Source organism: Palaemon carinicauda, chromosome 27, assembly GCF_036898095.1.
Source record: "Palaemon carinicauda isolate YSFRI2023 chromosome 27, ASM3689809v2, whole genome shotgun sequence".
NCBI classification, from domain to species: Eukaryota; Metazoa; Arthropoda; class Malacostraca; order Decapoda; family Palaemonidae; genus Palaemon; species Palaemon carinicauda.
The window spans coordinates 46,247,536-46,268,366 of NC_090751.1; the positions used below are offsets into that span (position 1 = coordinate 46,247,536).

The window sequence follows — 20,831 nt, forward strand, 5'->3', positions numbered from 1 at the left end:
GGAGTTTTCAAGACTAATTGTGGGTGTTTTGGTAGTTTTGCTAACTATTCGATAATGTTTGATTCTTAGATACTGGTAGATATTCTTAAAATTGATATGGAGGACATTCACTCACACAAAAGAAATTAGCCCATGGATTCCAGTGGTGGACTGGTTTCTAAAGAAAGGCATGTCGGCAGTTTGGTATGATTAGAGGGGTGATGATTATATTCTTGCTATATACAAAGTCCCTCGTATTGTTGAGGTAAAGTACCATCACTTCGGGGTAGGGTAGTGTGTGGATGTTCAGGAGTTAGCTCACTGGTGTCATTTTTGGAAAAATCCCATAAAAGCTAATTGAGTCTTTAATAAGGTCAGTCATAAAATTTACTATGTTACTAATTTTAATTTTTGTTCATTCTTACAATCATTCTCCCTCTTAAAATAAGATTTGAAAGATAGTTTCCCCTTCCCCTAGATGCCCTGGCAAGTCGCCACTCTTTGAAGAATCTCTACTTCTGTCGGTAAGGAAAATTTTTACTTTTCTTTGGCTGTATCTTCCCTTACTGTTGTTGACTTGAAGCACCTGCACCTCAAGTGTCCATCAAATGAAACCTTTCATTCCATCTTCCCTGGGATGCTAGGGGGATGAGAAATTCTGGCAGTATAAATGACAACTTGGTTTACTATTTTGAGACCTGTCAGGGAGATTGAAAGAATAAAATTTAACTTGTTTAACTCGGAAGGACTAAGATAGAGGTTATATTACTTATGGTAACCCTTCCAAGGAAATATCAGGGTAAAAGCACACCTGTAGGGCCCAGAAAGTCATAGGGAGGAATGGTACATGAAGAAACACATAAGTATGTTTAATAATGGACTGTAAAAGGAGAAACTGATGTAGAAGTGTTGCTGGTACTAGCCTCATTTGTAGAATTGGAGGCTAGATAGTGTTGAATGGTTGTGCTTAAAGCAAATTATAATATGAATATGAATTCAATGAATGAACCTATATTAACCATTTTATCTTATTTCAGGGTGCTGGCATGTATGAATTGAAGGAAACTCAATACTGATGTCATCACAATGCCAAATATTTAAAGTTTAACTGTCAGTTACTATGCAACTGCTGAGGTGACTAAATTTAACATGCTTAGATTTTGAAAAATTGGACAGAAGTGATAGGAAAATATTGCTGCTGGATAAAGGTGATGCATATTTTGATTTTTTTCATATACCTAAAATTATATGGAAATTGATTTTGTTGCTCATTGAATTAGATTCAAACAAAAGTTAGATAATTATATATAGGTAATGAGTAAGCTTTTAAAGGGTTGATTTTCCAGGGAGTTAAAGTTTATCATTATTTCCAGGTCCTATATAATGTTGAAAATAGAATCTTAATGTTTTTATCCAGGAAATGTCTAAAATTTAATTATAATCAGTGTGATAAATATTTATTGACTTTCCTGGTAGCATATTTTCAAGTTAATTTGCATTAGTTAGCGCATATAATCAAAAGAACAGATGAAAGATTTGTAGCTACATTGATCATCTTGACTCGCAAGTCACAACCCTTGTTTTTAAAACAGCATATTAAAAAAGATACATTTTTCAATGATTAAACTTATGAAACCTTGGATGGAAGATTATAATTTTTCCACCAAGCCTATCCACTCACCCTGGTTTCAGTGACAATAATTAAAAGCGGCAACTCCTTATTTCCTGTCCAATCTCTCTCCTTTTAGTTCATTGTTTATCTGTGGGGCTTTACTCAAGTTGTATCAATTTAATGACATTTCCTTAAGTGCAAAGTTCATGAACTATAATAGATAAAAACCCTTGGCTTACATTTTTGTATATACAAAAAATGGGTGGGGGGCCTCACGTGCTGCACCACACGACCTCAGGCCTCTGGTCAGAGTCAGAAAAGTACCTCCACATAAATCTCCTGAAGATGAAGGCCGTCTTTCTGGCCCTTCAACAGTTCCAACAGTACCTGGCAAGTCACTCTGTGGTGGTGATGAGCGACAACACCACAGTAGTGGCCTACATCAGGTTCAGATTGAAGATTGCTTGGTAACATTCTGCCAAGTTATGGTCACCATTTAAAAAATGTAACTGGCAAAGGTTTAGAGTGCAAGTCTTTAGTTCTCTCATAATTTTAGCACTGAAAAACACTAATACAGTTTGTAATGTATTAAAAAATGGCTTTTGGCAAAGGAAAAACCTACTGTCCAATTGCTGAGGTGTAGTGTGGTCCCCAAGTAGATTGGTGATAGGATTGTCTGTTCAAGCCTTTACCAGAAGAGTCCTTGGGGACTACACAGTACATTTGCTCCCAAAAATACACCAGGTTTATTGCATAATTCTTTGTTTTAATTAATCTGCATATTTTGACTTTTAAGATTTAATCTTGTGGTTGCCTATTGGAAACTTCCTTGGCTGCAATCTGCCAGACGGAAGTTGGAGTCCCGCTCAAACTTGATAGCTTCTCTACATCTGCAACCTCACCATTCTTGTGAGCTAAGATAGTCGAACCTATAGGTCTACCTGATGACTCAAAAGCATTGTCCTGCTAGTGAGGACACTGTCACTGTTCCTAGGCTCTGCCAGTCATGTGTGGCCTTTAAGCATCAATTTATACTGTTACCTCAAGGTTTGCCCTTTAGGCTAATATTATTTGAAGGTCTTTGCAGTGATGTTTTAGCCCTTAATTGCACTGACTTTCTAGCTTTCAATTATACTTCTCTTCATGATTTGTTTCTTCCATCTTGCTGTCCAACCTCAAAATGTTTGCTTAATATTGCAAATTTGGAATTTTTACCTAGTGTGCATGTGCACAATGTCCTCCCAAGACCTAGTGTTTGAACTAAAAGGCAAAAATTCTTTGATCTAATCCTAGTTTGAATGATTTGGAGAAATTGAGGTTTGTATTCCTTCAATTTTTTAATATCTATTCCATTACATTGATTTTTACTCGATGAGTAAGATACCATTACTGCAGATTTGTCTGGAGACTCCTCCTGCTTGCTTGTTAGGATCTTGCTTCTTTGGTCACATTTAAGAAAAATGTTAGTCTCAAGTCAGTTTAGGTGTTTGTTTGCTGTTATTTCTGCCACATTACTACTCTTTTGGCTACTAAAGTCTTTTTACACAAGATTTTTCTGAATGGCCAATAGCAGCACCCCTTTTTTTCTCTTCTATATTGCCTCCATTCTCACTTCAGTTTTTCCATCTAGCCTCTCAACTACTTTACAATGGGGAAAATGCTAAAGTGCACCCTTATAGTTGAACCTCGATGCTGAACAGCTTCTCTGCCCATTTTTTCTAAGCCTAAAAAGTATTTACACTGTCAAGACTTTGTGTATTGTGGGGTTCTTTGAAGATTTCATTATACCCCTCTTACTCTTCCTTTGATTTTTAAGCCTAAAAAAGAAAGGTACTCTTCTATTTTTTTTATTTTACCATGTAATGGTTGCTGATGACCTGGCTGATCTTGATACCTGGCCTGTTTCTTGAAACTTAAGTAATCCATTATAAATATCCTATGTACTAAGGTAGTGTTTTAGGAGGCAGGTATATAAAGTATATATGCCATGATAGTTATTACTTCTACTAAATACACATTCCTCTCCAGGTCCTGGAGGAAGTGCGAGTTGTTAAGCCACAATATTGTCAACTTGCAACTTTTATGCCCATCAATAGGGCATTGGCACGATCTCAAATAATATAGTTCACATTCAAATCACTTCAGATATAAAGTGTAGATGGGGCATCAAATCAAGTTAATTCCTACCATATATTAAGTTGATCTTGTCTCCATTTGTTTTTTGAAATCTTGTTCACCCATCGATTTAATTAGTCTGTCTTTATATTCTTTCCCCAATATAACTGGAATAGTATAAAAGATACAAAAGTTGGAGAAAAATTTCCATCTAATTGTTCAAATACTGAAGGTTTTAAGGGTTTTTGTAATGAAATAATGCATTTTTGTTTGAGTAAAAATGTATTGCCACTTTTAGTACAAATTCTTTAGTAAACAGGCACAATGTACTCAAACAACCACATGCCAACATCTTCCACAAAGCCGGAGGTCACTTCGACTTCACGCCACGAGACTATCCAGCATCTCTCTGAGAGAGGATTTTTGCAACAAGTTGCTGTCAGGATGTCTGGACACCTGCGAAAGTCTTTTGCAGCAGTCTACCAGGCAAAGTGGAAAGTTTTCTGTGGTTGGTATCGTGGAAGGGGGTATCTCTCCACTCGATGCCACTATTCCAATAATAGCGGAGTTCCTCGTGTATTTACGTGAAGAAATGCGCCTTTCAGTCTCGGCAGTGAAAGGCTATTGCTCTGCCTCAAGTCTAGCCTTCAGGCTGAAAGGAGTGGACATTTTTTCATTGCTAGAACTTTCTCTACTCATATGTAGTTAGGAACTTACAGCCCTCAGACAGAAGTGTGACCTCCCCATGGAACAGGGTGCGAGTACTCAGGTCTCTTAAGAGACCTCCCTATGAACCATTACGCCAGGCATCAGATCGCCACCTAACCTGGAAGACTGTATTCCTGCTAGCTTTGGTCTCGGCCAAGCGAGTCAGCGAACTTCATGGTTTCTCGTATGACATCGCCCATTCAAGGGGATGGGGGGACGTAACGTTCAGCATCGTCCCTGAGTTTATTGCCAAGACTCAGAATCCTGGAGCGGCGGATCCTCAATTAGACTCCTTCCCGATTTTTAGTCTCCGTACTGTAACAGATGACCCTGACCATATCTTACTATGCCCAGTAAGGAGCTTGAGGCTGTACCTCAAAAGAACAGCTGCAGCCCGTCCTCATGTGCCAGCACTATTCGTCAGCACAGGAAGGACTAAGAGGAGGGTCACCAAGAACACCTCTGCATGGATTCGTAGGGTCGTTGACCTGGCCTTGAATCCAGACCCTCGTCCGTCACGTCGCCCTAGAGCACATGTCAGGGGCATAGTTACGTCCCTGGCCTTCAAAAGAAATTTTTCAGTGACGCAGTTTCTTCAAGCTGGGGTGTGGAAACTTCAAACAACATTCACATCCCACTACCTGCAAGACGTGACCCACAGGAGACTCGATACGTTCGCTATCGGCCCTGTGGTGGCTGCACAACAGCTGGTTTAAAATCTCAAGCTCCTTAGTGGACAAGTAGCAGAAGGTTGAGGGCATTGTTACCTGGTTTTAGTCTGCATAAATGAAAAGGTTTGACTGGCCCTTATTCTTTTCTTCATCATCCCCTCTCTTGGGGAAATCAGCATCCTGGGTTCTCTGCATAGCTGACCTCAAACCACTGCAGGTAAACCATGCTCCCTTGTGTTCCTAGTATTAAGATTAATACTGTTATGTCCCCATACCCTGACGAGGTGGTATTGGGAAAGGCCTAGTAGTCTACAAGTGTCCATCTAAAGAACTTCAGAACAACTTCCTAGGACGAGTCACACTTCTTCATACCTTCACACACAGCTTGCGTAGGCCGCAGTCCTTGCGTAGCAAGGTTCTAGCGAGGTGCACGGACTCCTTATTTCTTGGGTGCGTACACTCTCAAATAACGAGCCCCCGGGCAAAACCAAAAGCCAGACTGACTAGGACGTCCACCCTTTCTAATGGGTGAGTCATCCCTATTAAATAGCGTGGTTTGTATTCCAGTCACGGAACAAATGGCAATTTCGTAGCTAATTTTTATTTTTCCTAACTATACAAACCTTAGCTATTTGACCAAACTTGCCCGCCAGCCCTATCCCCCTTGAAGTCCTACCTTCAAGCAAAGTGAGCGCTCAAGCACAGGTGTGTGAGAGAGGGGGGAGTAACAAGCTACCCTCCCTTACCCCCGCTAACTAGCTGTGTGGGTAGTAAACCCTTGTTAAAAATTAATGGCTCGTCATTTCAGCTACGCCGAAAGTAATACCCCTATTAAATAGCTAAGGTTTGCATTGTTAGGAAAAATGCAAATTATCTACGAATTTGTCATATTTTTGACTCAATGTCTCAAATACACTTAAAATTATTTCAATCTCCATACAAAAACATTCTCACACCTGTCTGTCCAACCTCTCTTCTCTTTTTAGTGTCTGTATTGAGAGGGAATTGCACTTGCTGTGATTGGAGTTTTCAAGACTAATTGCGGGTGCTTTGGTAGTTTAGCTAACTACTCGATAATGTTTGGTTCTTAAGAGATACTGGTAGATATTCTTAGAATTGATATGGAGGACATTCACTCGCACTCAAGAAATTAGCCCATGGATTCCAGTGGTTGGCTGGTTTCTAAAGAAAGGCATGTCGGCAGTTTGGTATGATTAGAGGGGTGATGACTATATTCTTGCTATATACGAAGTCCCTCGTATTATTGAGGTAAAGTACCGTCACTTCGGGGTAGGGTAGTGTGTGGATGTTCAGGAGTTAGCTCACTTGTGTCATTGGTGGAAAAATCCCATGAAAGCTAATTGGGTCTTTAATAAGGTCAGTCAAAAAATTTTCTATGTTAACTAATTTTGATTTTTGTTAATTCTTATAATCATTCTCCCTCTTAAAATAAGATTTGAAAGATAGTTTCCCCTTCCCCTAGATGCCCTGGCAAGTCGCCACTCTTTGAAGAATCTCTACTTCTGTCGGTAAGGAAAATGTTTACTTTTCTTTGGCTGTATCTTCCCTTACTGTTGTTGACTTGAAGCACCTGCAACTCAAGTATCCATCATGTGAAACCTTTCATTCCATCTTCCTTGGGATGCTAGGGGGATGAGAAATTCTGGCAGTATATATGACAACATGGTTTACTATTTTGAGACCTGTCAGGGAGATTGAAAGAATAAAATTTAACTTGTTTAACTCGTAAGGAGTAAGATAGGTTATATTACTTATGGTAACCCTACCAAGGGAATATCAGGGTAAAAGCACACCTTTAGGGCCCAGAAAGTCATAGGGAGCAATGGTACATGAAGAAACACATTAGGTATGTTTAATTATGGACTGTAAAAGGAGAAACTGATGTAGAAGTGTTGGTGGTACTAGCCTCATTTGTAGAATTGGAGGCTAGATAAATGTTGAATGGTTGTGCTTAAAGCAATTTGTAATGTGAATATGAATTTAATGAATGAACCTATATTAACCATTTTATCTTATTTCATGGTGCTGGCATATATGAATTGAAGGAAAAACACTACTGATGTCGTCACAAAGCCAAATTTTTAAAGGATAACGGTCAGTTACCATGCAGCTGCTGAGGTGATTAAATTTTATATGCTGAGATTTTGAAAAATTGGACAGTGATTGGAGAACATTGCTGCTGAATTAAGGTTATGCATATTTTGATTTTTTTTTTCATATACCAAAAATTATATGGAAGTTGATTTTGTTGCTCATTGAATTATATTCAAACAAAAGTTAGATAATTATATATAGGTAACCAAACTTAGGAGTAAGCTTTTGAAGGGTTGATTTTCCAGGGATTTGAAGTTTATCATTATTTCCAGGTCCTATATAATGTTGAAAATAGAATCTTAATGTTTTTATCCAGGAAATGTCTAAAATTTAATTATAATCAGTGTGATAAATATTTATTGACTTTCCTGGTAGCATATTTTCAAGTTAATTTGTATTAGTTAGCGCTTATAATCAAAAGAACAGATGAAAGATTTGTAGCTACATTGATCATCTTGACTCGCAAGTCACAACCCTTGTTTTTAAAACAGCATATTAAAAAAGATACATTTTTCAATGATTAAACTTATGAAACCTTTGATGGAAGATTATAATTTTTCCACCAACCCTATCCACTCACTCTGGTTTCAGTGACAATAATTACAAGCTGCAACTCCCTATTTCCTGTCCAATCTCTCTACTTTTAGTTCATTGTGCATCTGTGGGGCTTTACTCAAGTTGTATAAATTTAATGACATTTCCTTAAGTGCAAAGTTCATGAACTATAGATAAAAACCATTGGCTTACATTTTTTTATATACAATTATAGGTACTGTATAGATATGATAATAGGATTCATTACTTTTCGCTAGGTTCAGATTGAATATTGCTTGGTAACATTCTGCTAAGTTATGGTCACCATTTAAAAAATTTAACTGGCAAAGGTTTAGAGTGCAATTCTTTGGTTCTCTAATAATTTTAGCACTGAAAAACACAAATACAGTTTTTGATATATTATAAAATGGCTTTTGGCAAAGGAAAAACCTACATTTGCTGAGGTGTAGTGTTGTCCCCAAGAAGATTGGTGATAGGATTGCCTGTTCAAGCCTTTACCAGAAGAGTCCTTGGGGACTACACAGTACATTTGCCCCCAAAAATACACAAGGTTTATTGCATAATTCTTTAAGTTTTAATCAATTTGTAAATTTTGACTTTTTAAGATTTAAACTTGTGGTTGCCTATTGGAAACGTCCTTGGCTGCAATCTGCCAGACGGAAGTTGGAGTCCTGCTCAAACTTGATAGCTTCTCTACATCTGCAACCTCACCATTCTTGTGAGCTAAGATAGAGTGGAGCCTATAGGTCTACCTAATGACTCATCAGCAGTGTCCTGCTAGTGAGGACACTGTCACTGTTCCTTGGCTCTGCCTTCCACATGTGGCCTTTAAGCATCAATTTTTACTGTTACCTCAAGGTTTGCTCTTTAGGCTAATATTATTTGAAGGTCTTTGCAGTGATGTTTTAGCCCTTAATTGCACTGACTTTCTAGCTTTCAATTATACCTCTTTTCATGATTCTTCTTCCGTCTTGCTGTCCAACCTCAAAATGTTTGCTTACTATTGCAACTTTGGAATTTTTACCTAGTGTGCATGTGCACAATATCCTCCCAGGACCTAGTGTTTGAACTAAAAGGCAAAAATTCTTGGATCTAATCCTAGTTTGAATGATTTGGAGAAATTGAGGGTTGTATTCCTTCAATTTTTTAATGTCTATTCCATTACATTGATTTTTACTCAATGGGTAAGATGCCATTACAGCAGATTTGTCTGGAGATTCCTTCAGCTTGCTTATTAGGAACTTGTTTCTTTGGTTACATTTAAAAAAAAATTTAGTCAAGTCAGTTTAGGTGTTTCAGTGTGCTGTTATTTCTGCCACATGTCTACTCTTTTGGCCACTTAAGTCTTTCTACACTAGATGATTTTTCTGAATGGCCAATAGCAGCACCCATTTTTTTGTCTTCTCCATATTGCCTCCATTCTCATTAAAGTTTTTCCATCTAGCCTGACTACTACAACTTTACAATAGGGAAACTGCCAAAGTGCACCCTTATAGTTGAACCTCGATGCTGAACAGCTTCTCTGCCCATTTTTTCTGGGCCTTCTAAGTATCCACACTGTCAAGACTTTGATGTGTATTGTGGGGTTCTTTGAAGATTTCATTATACCCCTCTTACTCTTACTTTGATTTTTATTAAGCCTAAAAAGAATGGTACTCTCTTCCTATTTTTTTATTTTTTTATTTTACTAAGTAATGGTTTCTGATGACCTCTGATCTTGATACCTGGCCTATTGCTTGAAATTTAGATAATCCATTATAAATATCCTATGTACTAAGGTAGTGTTTTAGGAGGCAGGTATATAAAGTATATATGCCATGATAGTATTACTACTACTAAATACACATTCCTCTCCAGATCCTGGAGGAAGTGCCAGTTGTTAAGCCACAATACAGTATTGTCAACTTGCAACTTTTATGCCCATCAATAGGGCATGGGCACCATCTCAAATAATATAGTTCACATTCAAATCACTTCAGATATAAAGTGTAGATGGGGCATCAAATCAAGTTAATTCCTACCATATATTATTAAGTTGATCTTGTCTCCATTTGTTATTTGAAATTTTGTTCCCCCATCGATTTAATTAGTCTGGCTTTATATTCTTTCCCCAATATAACTGGAATAGTATAAAAGATACAAAAATTGGAGAAAATTTTCAACCTAATAGTTCAAATACTGTAGGTTTAAGGGTTATTGTAATGAAATAATGCATTTTTGTTTGAGTAAAAATGTATTGCCACTTTTAGTACAAATTTTTTAGTAAACAGGCACAATCTACTCAAACAACCACATGCCAACATCTTCCACAAAGCCGTAGGTTCACTACGACTTCACGCCGGGAGACTATCCAGCATCTCCTCTCTAAGAGAGGATTTTTGCAACAAGTTGCTGTCAGGATGTCTGGACACCTGCGAAAGTCTTTAGCAGCAGTCTACTGGGCAAAGTGGAAAGTTTTCTGTGGTTGGTGTCATGGAAGGGGGTATCTCTCCACTCGATGCCACTATTCCAATAATAGCGGAGTTCCTCGTGTATTTGCGTGAAGAAATGCGCCTTTCAGTCTCGGCAGTGAAAGGCTATTGCTCAGCCTTAAGTCTAGCCTTCAGGCTGAAAGGAGTGGACATTTTTTCATCGCTAGAACTTTCTCTACTCCTTTAGTTATGAACTTAGAGCCGTCAGACAGAAGTGTGACCTCCCCATGGAACAGGGTACGAGTTCTCAGGTCTCTTAAGAGACCTCCCTATGAACCATTACGCCAGGCATCAGATCGCCACCTAACCTGGAAGACTGTATTCCTGCTAGCTTTGGTCTCGGCCAAGCGAGTCAGCGAACTTCATGGTCTCTCGTATGACATCGCCCATTCAAGGAGATGGGGGGAGGTAACGTTCAGCTTCGTCCCTGAGTTTATTGCCAAGACTCAGAATCCTGGAGTGGCGGATCCTCAATTCAACTCCTTCCGGATTTCTAGTCTCCGTTTTGTAACAGATGACCCAGACCATCTCTTACTATGCCCTGTAAGGAGCTTGAGGCTGTACCTCAAAAGAACAGCTGCAGCCCGTCCTCATGTGCCAGCACTATTCGTCAGCACAGGAAGGACTAAGAGGAGGGTCACCAAGAACACCATCTCTGCATGGATTCGTAGGGTCATTGACCTGGCCTTGAATCCAGACCCTCCTCCGTCACGTCGCCCTAGAGCACATGATGTCGGGCATAGCTACGCCCCTGGCCTTCAAAATAAATTTTTCAGTGACGCAGGTTCTTCAAGCTGGGGTGTGGAAACGTAAAAAAGCATTCACATCCCACTACCTGCAAGACGTGACCCACAGGCGACTCGATACGTTTGCTATCGGCCCTGTGGTGGCTGCACAACAGCTGGTTTAAAACCTCAAGCTCCTTAGTGGACAAGTAGCAGAAGGTTGAGGGCATTGTTACCCAGTTTTAGTCTGCATGAATGAAAAGGTTTGACTGACCCTTATTCTTTTCTTCATCATCCCCTCTCTTGGGGAAAGCAGCAACCTGGGTTCTCTGCATAGCTGACCTCAAACCACTGCAGGTAAACCATGCTCCCTTGTGTTCCTAGTATTAAGATTAATACTGTTACGTCCCCATACCCTGACGAGGTGGTATTGGGAAAGGCCTAGTAGTCTACAAGTTTCCATCTAAGGAACTTCAGAACAACTTCCTAGGACGAGTCACACTTCTTCATACCTTCACACACAGCTTGCATAGGCCGCAGTCCTTGCATAGCAAGGTTCTAGCGAGGTGCAGGGACTCCTTATTTCTTGGGTGCTTAGACACTCAAATAACGAGCCCCGGGCAAAGCCAAAAGCCAGACTGGCTGGGACGTCCACCCTTCCTAATGGGTGAGTCACCCCTATTAAATAGCGTGGTTTGTATTCCAGTTACGGAACAAATGGCAAATTCGTAGATAATTTGTATTTTTCCTAACTATTCAAACCTTAGCTATTTAACCAAACTTGCCCGCCAGCCCTATCCCCCTTGAAGTCCTACCTTTAAGCAAAGTGAGCTCAAGCACAGGTGTGTGTGGGGGGGGGGGGGTTAAGCAAGCTACCCTCCCCTACACCCGCTAACTGGCGGTGTGGGTAGCAAACCCTCGTTAAAAATTAATGGCTTGTCATTTCAGGTACGCCGAAAGTAATGCCCCTATTGAATAGCTAAGGTTTGCATAGTTAGGAAAAATACAAATTATCTACGAATGTCATATTTTTGACTCGGAATGTCTCAAATACTCTTAAAATTATTTCAATCTCCAATAAAAAACATTCTCACACCTGTCTGTCCAACCTCTCTTCTCTTTTTAGTGTCTGTATTGAGAGGGAATTGCACTTGCTGTGATTGGAGTTTTCAAGACTAATTGTGGGTGCTTTGATAGTTTTGCTAGATACTCGATAATGTTTGATTCCTAGAGATACTGGTAGATATTCTTAAAATTGTTATGGAGGACATTCACTCGCACAAAAGAAATTAGCCCATGGATTTCAGTGGTGGGCTGGTTTCTAAAAGGCATGTCGGCAGTTTGGTATGATTAGAGGGGTGATAATTATTATATTGCTATATACAAAGTCCCTCGTATTATTGAGGTAAAGTACCATCCCTTCGGGGGAGGGTAGTGTTGATGTTTCGGAGTAAATTCGCTGGTGTCATTTTTGAAAAAATCCCATAAAAGCTAATTTGGTCTTTAATAAGGTCAGTCAAAAAATTTTCTATGTTAACTAATTTGAATTTTTGTTAATTCTTTTAATCATTCTCCCTCTTAAAATAAGATTTGAAAGATAGTTTCCCCTTCCCCTAGATGGCCTGGCAAGTGGCCACTCTTTGAAGAATCTCTACTTCTGTCGGTAAGGAAAATTTTTACTTTTCTTTGGCTGTATCTTCCCTGACTGTTGTTGACTTGAAGCACCTGCACCTCAAGTGTCCATCAAATGAAACTTTTCATTCCATCTTCCTTGGGATGCTAGGGGGATGAGAAATTCTGGCAGTATAAATGACAACTTGGTTTACTATTTTGAGACCTGTCAGGGAGATTGAAAGAATAAAATTTAAATTGTTTAACTCGGGAGAACTGAGAGGTTATATTACTTATGGTAACCCTTCCAAGGGAATATCAGGTTAACAGCACACCTTTAGGGCCCAGAAAGTCATAGGGAGCAATGGTACATGAAGAAACACACAAGGTATGTTTAATATTGGACTGTAAAAGGAGAAACTGATGTTGAAGTGTTGCTGGTACTAGCCTCATTTGTAGAATTGGAGGCTAGATAGTGTTGAATGGTTGTGGTTGAATCAAATTGTAATATGAATATGAATTTAATGAATGAACCTATATTAACCATTTTATCTTATTTCAGGGTGCTGGTATGTATGAATTGGAGGAATCACAATACTGATGTCGTCACAAAGCCAAATATTTAAAGTTTAACTGCAGTTACTATGCAACTGATGTTGTGACTAAATTTAACATGCTGAGATTTTAAAAAATTGGACAGAAGTGATAGGAAAATATTGCTGCTGGATAAAGGTGATGCATATTTTGATTTTTTTTCATATACCAAAAATTATATGGAAGTAGATTTTGTTGCTCATTGAATTATATTCAAACAAAAGTTAGATAATTATATATAGGTAACCAAACTTGAGTAACCTTTTAAAGGGTTGATTTTCCAGGGAGTTAAAGTTTATCATTATTTCCAGGTCCTATATAATGTTGAAAATAGAATCTTAATGTTTTTATCCAGGAATTGTCTAGAATTTAATTATAATCAGTGTGATAAATATTTATTGACTTTCCTGGTAGCATATTTTCAAGTTAATTTGCATTAGTTAGCGCATATAATCAAAAGAACAGATGAAAGATTTGTAGCTACATTGATCATCTTGACTCGCAAGTCACAACCCTTGTTTTTAAAACAGCATATTAAAAAAAGATACATTTTTCAATGATTAAACTTATGACACCTGGGATGGAAGATTATAATTTTTCCACCAACCCTATCCACTCACTCTGGTTTCAGTGACAATTATTACAAGCTGCAACTCCCAATTTCCTGTCCAATCCCTCTACTTCAAGTTCATTGTGCATCTGTGGGGCTTTACTCAAGTTGTATCAATTTAATGACATTTCCTTTAGTGCAAAGTTCGTGAACTATAGATAAAAACCCTTGGCTTACATTTTTGTATATACAAAAAAAGGGTGGGGGGCTCACGTGCTGCACCAGACGACCTCAGGCCTCTGGTCAGAGTCAGAAAAGTACCTCCACATAAATCTCCTAAAGATGAAGGCCGTCTTTCTGGCCCTTCAACAGTTCCAACAGTACCTGGCAAGTCACTCTGTGGTGGTGATGAGCGACAACACCACAGTAGTGGCCTACATCAACAAGCAAGGAGGTACTCTTTTGCAGCAACTATAGATTTGATAATAGGATTTGGTACTTTTCTCTAGGTTCAGTTTGAAGATTGCTTGGTAACATTCTAAGTTATGGTCACCATTTAAAAAATGTAACTGGCAAAGGTTTAGAGTGCAATTCTTTACTTCTCTAATTATTTTAGCACTGAAAAACACCAATACAGTTTTTGATATATTACAAAATGGCTTTTGGCAAAGGAAAAACCTACGGTACATTTGCTGAGGTGTAGTGTGGTCCCCAAGAAGATTAGTGATAGGATTGCCTGTTCAATCCTTTACCATAAGTGTCCTGGGGGACTACTCAGTACATTTGCCTCCAAAAATACACCAGGTTTATAGCATAATTCTTGAAGTTTTAATCAATCTGCATAATTTGACTTAAGGATTTAATCTTGTGGTTGCCTATTGGAAACGTCCTTGGCTGCAATCTGCCAGACGGAAGTTGGAGTTCCGCTCAAACTTGATAGCTTCTCTACATCTGCAACCTCACCATTCTTGTGAGCCATGATAGAGTGGAGCCTATAGGTCTACCTAATGACTCGTCAGCATTGTCCTGCTAGTGAGGACACTGTCACTGTTCCTAGGCTCTGCCATTCACACGTGGCCTTTAAGCATCAGTTTATACTGTTAGCTCGAGGTTTGCCGTGTAGGGTAATGCCTGTATTACTAAGTCTTTGCAGTGATGTTTTAGCCCTTAATTGCACTGACTTTCTAGCTTTCAATTATACTTCTCCTCATGATTTGTTTCTTCCATCTTGATTTCCAACATCAAAATGTTTGCTTAATATTGCAACTTTGGATTTTTTACCTAGTGTGCATGTGCACAATGTCCTCCCAAGACCTAGTGTTTGAACTTAAAAGGCAAAAATTCTTTGATCTAATCCTAGTTTGAAAGATTTGGAGAAATTGAGGTTTGTATTCCTTCAATTTTTTAATGTCTATTCCATTACATTGATTTTTACTCAATGGGCAAGATACCATTACAGCAGATTTGTCTGGAGACTCCTTCAGCTTGCTTGTTAGGATCTTGTTTCTTTGGTCACATTTAAAATAAATTGTCTCCAGTCAGTGTAGGTGTTTCAGTGTGCTGTTATTTCTGCCACATCTCTACTATTTTGGCCACTAAAGTCTTTCTACACTAGCAGCTTTTTCTGAATGGCCAATGGCAGCACCCCTTTTTTTCTCTTCTCTATATTGCCTCCATTCTCACTTCAGTTTTAACATCTAGCTTCTCAACTACTTCAACTTTACATTAGGGAAACTGCCAAGTGTACCCTTATAGTTGAACCTCGATGCTGAACAGCTTCTCTGCCCATATTTTCTTGGCCTAAGCATCCACACTGTCAAGACTTTGTGTATTGTGGGGTTCTTTGAAGATTTCATTATACCCCTCTTACTCTTCCTTTGATTTTTATTAAGCCTAAAAAAGAAAGGTACTCCTCTATTTTTTTTCTTTTACTAAGTAATGGTTGCTGATGACCTGGCTGATCTTGATACCTGGCCTGTTGCTTGAAACTTAAGTAATCCATTATAAATATCCTATGTACTAAGGTAGTGTTTTAGGAGGCAGGTATATTAAGTATATATGCCTTGATAGTTACTACTACTAAATACACATTCCTCTCCAGGTCCTGGAGGAAGTGGGAGTTGTTAAGCCACAATATTGCCAACTTGCAACTTTTATGCCCATCAATAGGGCATGGGTACCATCTCAAATAATATAGTTCACATTCAAATCATTTCAGATATAAAGTGTAGATAGGGCATCAAATCAAGTTACTTCCTACCATATATTATTAAGTTGATCTTGTCTCCATTTATTTAAAATCTTGTTCACCCATCGATTTAATTAGTCTCGCTTTATATTCTTTCCCGAATATAACTGGAATAGTATAAAAGATAAAAAAATTGGAGAAAATGTTCAACCTAATAGTTCAAATACTGTAAGTTTAAGGGTTTTTGTAATGAAATGATGCATTTTTGTTTGAGTAAAAATGTATTGCCACTTTTAGTACAAATTTTTTTAGTAAACAGGCACAATCTACTCAAACAACCACATGCCAACATCTTCCACAAAGCTGCAGGTTCACTACGACTTCACGCCTGGAGACTATCCAGCATCTCCTCTCTGAGAGAGGATTTTTGCAACAAGTTGCTGTCAGGATGTCTGGATACCTGCGAAAGTCTTTTGCAGCAGTCTACCAGGCAAAGTGGAAAGTTTTCTGTGGTTGGTGTTGTGGAAGCGGGTATCTATCCACTCGATGCCACTATTCCAATAATAGCGGAGTTCCTCGTGTATTTGCGTGAAGAAATGCGCCTTTCAGTCTCGGCAGTGAAAGGCTATTGCTCTGCCTTAAGTCTAGCCTTCAGGCTGAAAGGAGTGGACATTTTTTCATTGCTAGAACTTTCTCTACTCATATGAAGTTATGAACTTACAGCCCTCAGTCAGAAGTGTGACCTCCCCATGGAACAGGGTACGAGTTCTCAGGTTTCTTAAGAGACCTCCTTATGAACCATTACGCCAGGCATCAGATCGCCACCTAACCTGGAAGACGGTATTCTTGCTAGCTTTGGTCTCGACCAAGCGAGGCAGCGAACTTCATGGTCTCTCGTATGACATCGCCCATTCAAGGGGATTGGGGGACGTAACGTTCAGCTTCGTCCCTGAGTTTATTGCCAAGACTCAAAATCCTGGAGTGGTGGATCCTCAATTCGACTCCTTCCCGATTTCTAGTCTCCGTACTGTAACAGATGACCCAGACCATCTCTTACTATGCCCAGTAAGGAGCTTAAGGCTTTATCTGAAAAGAACTGCTGCAGCCCCTCCTCGTGTGCCAGCACTATTCGTCAGCACAGGAAGGACTAAGAGGAGGGTCACCAAGAACACCATCTCTGCATGGATTCGTAGGGTCATTGACCTGGCCCTGAATCCAGACCCTGCTCTGTCACGTCGCCCCAGAGCACATGATGTCAGGGGCATAGTTACGTCCCTGGCCTTCAAAAGAAATTTTTCAGTGACGCAAGTTCTACAAGCTGGGGTGTGGAAACGTCAAACAACATTCACATCCCACTACCTGCAAGACGTGACCCACAGGAGACTCGATACGTTCACTATTGGTCATGTGGTGGCTGCACAACAGCTGGTTTAAAACCTCAAGCTCCTTATTGGACAAGTAGCTGAAGGTTGAGGGCATTGTTACCCGGTTTTAGTCTGCATGAATGAAAAGGTTTGACTGGCCCTTATTCTTTTCTTCATCATCCCCTCTCTTAGGGAAAGCAGCATCCTGGGTTCTCTGCATAGCTGACCTCAAACCACTGCAGGTAAACCATGCTCCCTTGTTTTCCTATTATTAATATTAATAGTGTTACGTCCCCATACCCTGACGAGGTGGTATTGGGAAAGTCCTAGTCTACAAGTTTCCATCTAAAGAACTTCAGAACAACTTTCTAGGACGAGTCACACTTCTTCCTACCTTCACACACAGCTTGCGTAGGCCGCAGACCTTGCGTAACAAGGTTCTAGCGAGGTGAAGGGACTCTTTATTCCTTGGGTGCTTACACACTCAAATAACGAGCCCCCGGGCTAAGCCAAAAGCCAGACTGGCTGGGACGTCCTCCCTTCCTAATGGGTGAGTCACCCCTATTAAATAGCGTGGTTTTTATTCCAGTTACGGAACAAATGACATTTGTAGATAATTTTTATTTTTCCTAACTATACAAACCTTAGCTATTTAACCAATCTTGGCCACCAGCCCTATCCCCCTTGAAGTCCTACCTCCAAGCAAAGTGAGCTCAAGCACAGGTGTGTGAGAGGGGGGGTAGCAAGCTACCCTCCCCTACCCCCGCTAAGTAGCGGTGTGGGTAGTAAACCCTCTTAAAAATTAATGGCTCGTCATTTCAGCTACGCCGAAAGTAATACCCCTATTGAATAGCTAAGGTTTGTATAGTTAGGAAAAATACAAATTATCTACGAATTTGTCATCTTGGTTTATTATTTAGAGATCTGTCAGGGAGATTGAAAGAATAAAATTTAACTTGTTTAACTCGGGAGAACTAAGAGGTTATATTACTTATGGTAACCCTTCCAAGGGAATATCAGGTTAACAGCACACATGTAGGGCCCAGAAAGTCATAGGGAGCAATGATACATGAAGAAACCCACAAGGTATATTTAATATTGGACTATAAAAGGAGAAACTCTAATTGAAGTGTTGCTGATTCTAGCCTGATTAGTAGAATTGGAGGCTAAGCGTGTTGAATGGTTGCCATTAAAGCAAATTGGGATATAAATATATGAATTAATGAATGTACCTATATTAACCATTTCATCTTATTTCAGGGTGCTGGCATGTATGAATTGAAGGAAACTCAATACTGATGTCATCACAAAGCCAAATATTTAAAGTTCAACTGTCAGTTACTATGCAGCTGCTGAGGTGACTAAATTTAACATGCTTAGATTTTGAAAAATTGGACAGAAGTGATTGGAAAATATTACTGCTGGATAAAGGTGATGCATATTTTGATTTTTTTCTTATACCTAAAATTATATGGAAGTTGATTTTGTTGCTCATTGAATTATATTCAAACAAAAGTTAGATAATTATATATAGGTAACCAAACTTATGAGTAAGCTTTTAAAAGGTTGATTTTCCAGGGAGTTAAAGTTTATCATTATTTCCAGGTCCTATATAATGTTGAAAATAGAATCTTAATGTTTTTATCCAGGAAATGTCTAAAATTTAATTATAATCAGTGTGATAAATATTTATTGACTTTCCTGGTAGCATATTTTCAAGTTAATTTGCATTAGTTAACGCATATAATCAAAAGAACAGATGAAAGATTTGTAGCTACACTGATCATCTGGACTTGCAAGGCACAACCCTTGTTTTTAAAACAGCATATTAAAAAAAAAAATATTTTTCAATGATTAAACTTATGAAACCTTGGATGGAAGATTATAATTTTTCCACCAACCCTATCCACTCACTCTGGTTTCAGTGACAATAATTACAAGCTGCAACTCCCTATTTCCTGTCCAATCTCTCTACTTTTAGTTCATTGTGCATCTGGGGGGCTATACTCAAGTTGTATAAATCTAATGACATTTCCTTGGTTGCAAAGTTCATGAACTATAGATAAAAACCCTCGTCTTACATTTTTGTATATACAAGTAAAGGTACTGTATAGATATGATAATAGGACTCGTTACTTTTCTCTAGGTTCAGATTGAAGATTGCTTGGTAACATTCTGCTGAGTTATGGTCACCATTTAAAAAATTTAACTGGCAAAGGTTTAGAGTGCAAGTCTTTTGTTCTCTCATAATTTTAGCACTGAAAAACACTAATACAGTTTTTGATATATTACAAAATGGGTTTTGGCAAAGGAAAAACCTACGGTACATTTGCTGAGGTGTAGTGTGGTCCCCAAGAAGATTGGTGATAGGATTGCCTGTTCAAGCCTTTACCAGAAGTGTCTTTGGGGACTACACAGTACATTTGCCCCCCAAAATACACCAGGTTTATTGCATAATTATTTAAGTTTCAATCAATTTGCATATTTTGACTTTTTAAGATTTAATCTTGTGATTGCCTATTGGAAATGTCCTTGGCTGCAATCTGCCAGACGGAAGTTGGAGTCCTTCTCAAACTTGATAGCTTCTCTACATCTGCAACCTCACCATTCTTGTGAGCTAAGATAGTCCAACCTATAGGTCTACTTGACTCAAAAGCATTGTCCTGCTAGCGAGGACACTGTCACTGTTCCTTGGCTCTGCCATTCACATGTGGCCTTTAAGCATCAATTTTTACTGTTACCTCAAGGTTTGCCCTTTAGGCTAATATTATTTGAAGGTCTTTGCAGTGATGTTTTAGCCCTTAATTGCACTGACTTTCTAGCTTTCAATTATACTTCTCTTCATGATTTGTTTCTCCCATCTTGCTGTCCAACCTCAAAATATTTGCTTAATATTGCAACTTTGGAATTTTTACCTAGTGTGCATGTGCACAATGTCCTCCCAGGACCTAGTGTTTGAACTAAAAGGCAAAAATTCTTGGATCTAATCTAGTTTTGAATGATTTGGAGAAATTGAGGTTTGTATTCCTTCAATTTTTTAATGTCTATTCCATTACATTGATTTTTACTCAATGGGTAAGATGCCATTACAGCAGATTTCTGGAGACTCCTTCAGCTTGCTTGTTAGGATCTTATTTGGATCCTGTTTCTTTGGTCACATTTAAAAAAAAAATTGTCTCCAGTCAGTTCAGGTGTTTCAGTGTTCTGTTATTTCTGCCACATCACTACTCAAGTCTTTCTACACTAGAAGATTTTTCTGAATGGCCAATAGCAGCACCCCGTTTTTTGTCTTCTCTATATTGCCTTCATTCTCACTTCAGGTTTTCCATCTAGCCTGCCAACTACTACAACTTTACAATAGGGAAACTGCTAAAGTGCAACCTTGTAGTTGCACCTCGATGCTGAACAGCTTCTGTCCATTTTTTCTGGGCCCAAAAAGTATCTACACTGTCAAGACTTTGATGTGTATTGTGGGGTTCTTTGAAGATTTCATTATTACCCCTCTTGCTCTTCCTTTGATTTTTATTAAACCTAAAAAAGAAAGTTACTCTCTTCCTATTTTTTTTTATTTTA

The 20,831-nt window shown here is 38.8% G+C and overlaps 1 long non-coding RNA gene across 3 annotated transcripts in view; it reads left to right on the forward strand.

The window, feature by feature from the left end:
- LOC137621184 (uncharacterized) overlaps positions 1 to 18,992 on the forward strand; it is a 57,057-nt gene extending 38,065 nt beyond the window's left edge. For all 3 annotated transcript variants that reach the window (XR_011040166.1, XR_011040165.1, XR_011040164.1), the window contains 2 exons: positions 1,017 to 1,187; positions 18,519 to 18,992. This is a non-coding gene — a long non-coding RNA (uncharacterized lncRNA). The remainder of the gene's footprint in view (positions 1 to 1,016; positions 1,188 to 18,518) is intronic.
- Positions 18,993 to 20,831: the final 1,839 nt, after the last annotated feature.